Source organism: Pan paniscus, chromosome 12 (assembly GCF_029289425.2).
Source record: "Pan paniscus chromosome 12, NHGRI_mPanPan1-v2.0_pri, whole genome shotgun sequence".
In the NCBI taxonomy this organism is placed as follows: Eukaryota; Metazoa; Chordata; class Mammalia; order Primates; family Hominidae; genus Pan; species Pan paniscus.
The window spans coordinates 72855929-72862980 of NC_073261.2; positions in this window are offsets into that span (position 1 = coordinate 72855929).

Genomic DNA, 7052 nt, shown 5'->3' on the forward strand with positions numbered 1-7052 from the left:
TTCTGCCTTGTGGAAAAGATCTCTCAAAGGCAGAGCTGTGTCCAAACAGAATCTAGTCAGCTGTGTGAATTCTTGCACAAACCAGGGGACTATGGATAGTCACTTTATATGATCCATGTATGAATGAATGCAACATTGATGAACAGTATAGCACCATGTAAGGCAGCAATCAGTTTCTAACTGTAGATGAGGGAATATTTATTATGAGATGGAAAAGGAATTCATAAACCAGCATTTCCCCATGTGAGTTCCATGGAAGACTAGTCCCTAAATATGATCCACAAAACGATGGTTGAGTGGAGCTCTGTGGTTTAATATGTTTGGGAAACTCTGCGAACCATATACTCCTTAGAAATTCATGATGTGGATTAACTTGTTAATGACTCTGAGAAGTCCTCCAGTAAAAATACCAGAGTTTGTTTAGCCCAATGTTTCCCAAACATATTTTAGTTTGGACCACTTTTTTGTGCATAATACCAATGAATATCCTGGATAGTGGTGTTGTAACATGCTTGGAAATCTCTGTAATAAAGCGCAAGCCTTTGGACTAGTGGGGAGGGAATTGTTTTAAACTGTACTCATTCTGGAAAAGTTATTTTCTTCCCGTCGGAACCTAGAGAAACCTACACAGTGCCCTGTACTCAGTAATGCACAGAAGGTGTTATTTTCTAGTAGGCATTTTTGCAGAATGAGTGTTAGGGAAGAAATGCATCTCAGTATCTCTGCAATGGTTCTGAATCTGTGTGGAAGTAAATAGAACAAGAACTATTAATAGCTAGATTTGCTGAATGATAGTACAGGCTGAACACTGAGTTGCTGCATAAGTAGAAGACGAGGTTTCTCTCTATTCGTTTGTAAGTATTTGTTACCCACTGGCTTCTAGCATCATGCTACACTTCAAGGATATAACTCTGAAAAAGACATAGCCCCTACTTTCAAGGACTAGTGAGGAAGACCTAAAAGTACACAGGCCATGACACTTCAGTGTGAAGCATGCTATGATCAGGGAAGATCAGGGAGGACCCACCAGGGAGAAACACCCAATCAAGCCTTGTTGGATAACAGCAAAGTTTGTTAAAAGGAGGTGACAGCCAAGCAGAGGTATGAAGGGTGGAGAGTGGGGATTGGGAAGAATGTCCTGGGCAGAGTAACAGCCTGGGCAAAGGCTGGGAGGAGAGCAAGTGTGGCACGTTTGGAGGACTTAGAGATGAGTGGGCTGGAACACCATGTCTTAGGTGTGGGAGTGGCTGGAGAGGGGAGATGCTGAACAGGGGTTGCTAGATTGTGAAAAGCCCTGCCTACCATGCTGAAGGGTGTCTTTTCTCTCCTTGATAAGCATAAGGAACTGGTACAAAAAGGTGAGGAGCCTGGATTAGTGGATGAGCAGTCTGCTCAGGGACAGAAACTGGATTAGTGGATGACCTGGGATCAGATAATAAGAGAAAAAGTTCTGGGGAGAAGTATCCTCCCAAAGCTGCCAGTCTATGCATTCCACCAACACACCACTGAGGAGAAATCGGCAATTAGGCCAGAAACACACAGGAGTCGCACGTTTGTATGACTGGTGGTTTCCTTGAGTGGGTAGTATGTACACCTCTTTAGTGTCCATATTATTCGTTAGCCAACTGCATGTTATTTATTACAGAGTTTGCATTAATGTACTCTTGGCTACTCCTTGTTTATTCTCACTTACTCTACAAGTATTTATTGTGCTTTTGGCAGTGCCAGGTGCTAAAGATATAATACATGACACAATCGTTACAGTCTGCCCTACAGTCTGGAGTGGGAGACTGACATTATTCAACAATCATACTAATAAACGTAAAATTACAACTTTGATAAGGGCCATTAGGGAAAGTACATGGTGTTATGTGATCATAGTCTTGAGGGGCAGGAAAAGCCTCCCTGAGAAGGTGGGCTTTAGGCCGACAGCAGAAGAATGAACAGGAGTTAACTAAGTAGGCTGAGGGCAGGGGACAGTGAATAGCACCTGCAGCAAATGAGGGCCTGGTTCATTTAAGGAACTTAAAGGAGCTGGTGTGACTGGAGCCCATGGAGCAATGGGGAGTGGAGCAATAGGGATTGGGGAATTAAAAGATTTTAGACTCTACAGAGCCTTATAGATGTGTTGAATTTGCTTTTGTTCCAAGAGTGGGAAAACCAGTGGAGAGTTTTAAATAAGAGGTTATATCTCCAGATTTGTGCTTTGAAAAGATTATGCTGGTCACATCATGGAGAGTATATCGGAGGGAGCCAGAGTGGGTATGTAGACCTGGCTGCTGTGGGACTGTGGGTGGTGCCTTGGACTAGGGTGGTAGCAGTGGAGGTGGGGAGGAAATAATTCAAAAACCACTTAGGAAGTAAGCTTTACAGATACGTGATGCGTTGTGTATGGAGCAGGGAGAGAGAAGTAGGTCTCCTAGACTGTGTGCAACCTAGGTAGAGACTACTGGGTCAGATTTTAGGGGAAGGATAATGCAATGAGTGTTGGTCATATGGCTATGAAGCTGGGAGGAGGGTTATGGACTGAGATATAAGTTGGCAGAATTGGCATTTAGGGAGTGATTGATGCTATGGTGTGAGGAGTCTTAGGGAGACGGTAAAGACTGAGGAGAAATTGAGCTAAGGAAAGCCTGGAGGTGGTCCAGGCAGAGGAAGATGTGCCTTTAGAGAAGCAGTACAGAGACCAGCCAGAGAAGTTAGGAGAGAAAGTAGCAACATGAGATATGAAAGGCAAAGGGAGAAATTATTCCAAGAGGAAAGTTGTGGTCATTAGTGATTGCTATGAAAACATCAAATAAGATGGGCAATGAAAAAATGAAAATTGGATTTAGTAACATGGAACTGATCACTGGCCTTCATGAGAATTGTTTTGTTAGAGAAAAGGAAGAGCCTGAATGGAATGCCTTTTATAGAGTTGGTAGTACGGACTCACTCCTTCATGTAATGTAATGCAGAGGCAAGTAAACTGAGTGGGTTCAGCACCTGTGTGTATTCACAAGCCTGATGCTCAGAGTGAGAGAGGTAAACAGTTTTTTATAGAATGGTGTGGAAATAGCTCTTTCCTGTGGGCTACATGTTATAGACATACACACATAATTAATATACTAACACACATACATACACTAACACACACGCATACACTAATACACACACTCTGAATGTACTGTATTTTAAGTACCCTGAGGGTAAGGTCATGTCTATCTTGTGTCTATTTGATTTTTGTAAATAGAGAGTAATCAATAAAAAGTTGTTAAATCAGTATGCTTAAAAGTCTTTTAAAGTACATTAAAAATTGAGACTGCTTCACCAGTTTTTTTTTTTTTTCTGTTGATGGAGCAAAATAAAAGAATTATATGACCTTATGTTAAAAAAATGTCTACTTGATAGTCATCCCATGGCGAGCCTGAAAAAGAAACAGACATGATCAATTTTTTTTCCCAGAAGGCTGTAGCTGACTAGCTTTGGTAGATATCGAATGCCATCAAAATTCTGCTAAGGTCGAAATCCGCGAATGTAATTTATCCTTTGTTTATCCTCTTGGGCAATGAGAATAAGCATTTGTCTCAAACTTATATTATCCCCACTTTATTGAACCACTTTGCAAAAAACTGAAGCATGATTTATGGTAATGTTTCATAACAGCTGATATTAATAAAATGGGTAAAGGTTTTGCAGGCTTTTCAGGATGAGGCTCTAAATTTTTAGAGAAAAAGGATATTATGAATTACAATTTACAAAGTAGCTTGGTTCAATTCAGAGCTTTCAGGTTGCTTATATTTCAACCAGTTGGTAAGGAACACTGTGTAAAAAAAATGTTGACTACTTCTTGCTTATTTAAAGGCCATTTTAATCTTATGTGGCCATTGATAGGTTGCTTTGTAGGATGCTGTGGAATTTAAAAAGAAAGATCTATAGAGTCTCATTCTATAGGGCAATAATTCTCACACTGTGGTCCTGGAACCAGCAGCAGCAACGTCACCTGGGAACTTGGTAGGATGTAAGTTTTTCTGTGGCCCTGCCCTGAGATGCAGAATCAGAAGCTCTAGGGTTAGGGCCCAGTAATCTTGTTTGAACAAGCCCTGCAGGTGGTGCTGATACACATTCAAGTTTGAGTACCCCTGCTCTTAGGGTAGCATTATCTTGGAGTGTGTACATGTATGCATGTATGTGCTCACAGTGGAATATTACACTCCCAAATAAACATCAAAAAGTCTTGAATGTAGAACAAAATAATACTTTACCTACTCTGTAAATGTATGCCCAGCTCACTTCTGGCTCTGCACAGCTTCAGGGGCCTGGGCTTTCCCTAAACAGCTGGTCTGAACTGTCCCTTAAATTTGTTGGTAGCGTTAATGATTCAGTCTTTGCTACACTAGCTGTGAAGCTTTGAAGGTCACTTATTTTAAGACACCAGTTAAAGAACAATTACCACAAGCTAGGTACTGTGCTAAGAACTTTGCTTTCAATATCTTTTTAACCCTCAAAACAACTGTATGAGTAGGTATTTTAATCTTCATATCACATGAGGAAACTGTAGCTCAGAGAGGCTTAAAGAATTACTTAAGGTCGCTCAGATGATAAATAGCAAAGACAGGATTTAAACCCGTGTTTTTACCTATTATATGCTACCTATGGTTGCTGGTCACCGTTAGCAAAAAGGCTTTCCCATTGGCTGTTCCTGTCACCTATGTCCTGGAAGCCTGGAGCGCCAGGTTTCTTTCCCCAACAATGGTTTACTTGGAGTTTGGATTTGACAATTCCATATGCTCAGGTAAAGAAGCATTAGCAGGATACAAAAAGGTGTTTTTGAGAATTCTGAAGAATCAGAAAAGGATGAACATGAGGAACATGTTATTGGAAAGTGGAGGAAAGGGAATCCTTGTTATATAGCAGCAAAAACTTAGATTATCCTACAGCTTTGGGGAAAGCAGATTTTGTAAGTGATAAAACTGTACATAGCTGAGTAGCTTTGGGAGCAAAATGTTGAAGATGTAGATTGGTTTCCTTCCTCTCTGCTTCTTTCCTCCCCTGCTCCATCTGTTCTTGTCTTAGTCTGCTCAGGCTGCTATAATAGAATACCATAGACCTAGTGAGGAATAAACAATAGAAATTTATTTCTAACAATTATGGAGGCTGTGAAGTCTAAGATCAAGGTGCTGGTAGGTTTGGGGTCTGGTGAGGGCCTGCTTTCTGGTTTTTGCTGTAAACTCACATGGGAGAAGAGGCAAGGGAGCTCTCCAGAACCTCTTTTATAAGGGTACTAATCCTACTCATGAAGGCTCTACCCACATTCTGTAATCACCTCGCCAAAGCCCCACCTCCAAATACAATCACTTTGGAGGTTAGGATTTCAACACATGAATTTGGTGGGGCGGAGACACAATATTTAGTCTATGGCACTTCTCCTCTCCTCCCCTCCCCTCTTCTTTATCCCCTGCCCTGACTCACTACTCTGGATTTGGACATATATTTCCTTATTTACAAGCAACTTGAAGTTCACAGTATTTTTCAGTCATTTCAGCTTTTACTTTAGATTCAGGGGTGTATTATTCTGTTCTCACTGCTATGAAGAAATACCTGAGACTAGGTAATTTATAAAGCAAAGAGGTTTAATTGACTCCCAGTTGCACATTGCTAGGGGGAGCCTCAGGAAACTTACAATCATGGCAGAAGGCAAAGGAGAAGCAGGCACCTTCTTCACACGGTGGCAGGATGGAGTGAGTGCCAGTAGGGGAAATGCCAGATGCTTATAAAACCATCAGATCTCATGAGAAGTCAGTCACTATCACAAGAACATCATGGGGCAACTGCCCCATGATCCAATTACCTGCACTTGGTCCCACCCTTGACCTGTGGGGATTTTGAGGATTATAATTCAAAGTGAGATTTGGGTGGGGACATACAGCCAAACCATATCAAGGGGGCACATGTGCTGGTTTGTTACATGAGTATATTGCATGATGCTGAGATTTGGGGTATAGATCCCATCACCCAGATAGTGAGCATAGTACCCAATAGGTAGTTTTTCAATCTGTGCTCCCTCTACTTTCCCCCTTCTAGTAGTCTGCAGTATCTGTTCTCATCTTTATGTCCATGTGTATTCAATGTTTAGCTCCCATTTATAAGTGAGAACATGCAGTATTTGGTTTTTTCTTCCTGCATTAGTTAGCTTAGGATAATGGCCTCCGGCTCCATCCATATTGCTGCAAAGCACATGATTTCATTATTTTTATGGCTGTAGTATTCCATGGTATATATGTACCACATTTTCTTTATGCAGTCCACCACTGATGGTCACCTAGGTTTGTTTATTCCTTATCTTTCTTTTGTAAATAGCACCATGATGAACATATGAGTGCATTTGTCTTTTTGGTAGAATTATTTATTTACCTTTGGGTATATACCCAGTAATGGGATTGCTGGGTTGATTGGTAGCTCTGAGTTATTTGAGAAATCTCTAAACAGCTTTCCACAGTGGCTGAACTAATTTACATTCCCACTAACAGTGTATAAGCATTCCCTTTTCTTTGTAGCCTTGCCAGCATCTGTTATTTTTTGGCTTTTTAATAATAGCCATTCTGACTGGTGTGAGATGATATGTCATTGTAATTTTGATTTGCATTTCTCTAATGATTAGTGAAATGGAACATTTTTTGTTGGGCTGTTGTATGTCTTCTTTTGAGAAGGCTCATAGTATTTTTTGTACCCCAATTTATGTTGTTGGTTTGTATTATGAGCAATTTTATTCATTCTCCTTGTTCACTTGTGAATATTTTTAGGAGGTGGGGAAATTCGTATTTGGGTGGCTGCATTGTCTTATGATGAGATTTCTAATCCTTGATATTCTTGACATTTTTGGCCAGATAATTTCTTTGTTGTGGGGGACTGCCCTGTACATTGTAGGATGTTTAGCAGCACTCCTGGCCCCTACTCACTAGAGGACGGACGGTAACAGCTATTTATCCCTCCACCCCACATCTTGAATCGTGACAACCAAAAATGCCTTTAGAAATTGCTAAATGACTCCTGGGATGTAAAAATCACTCCCT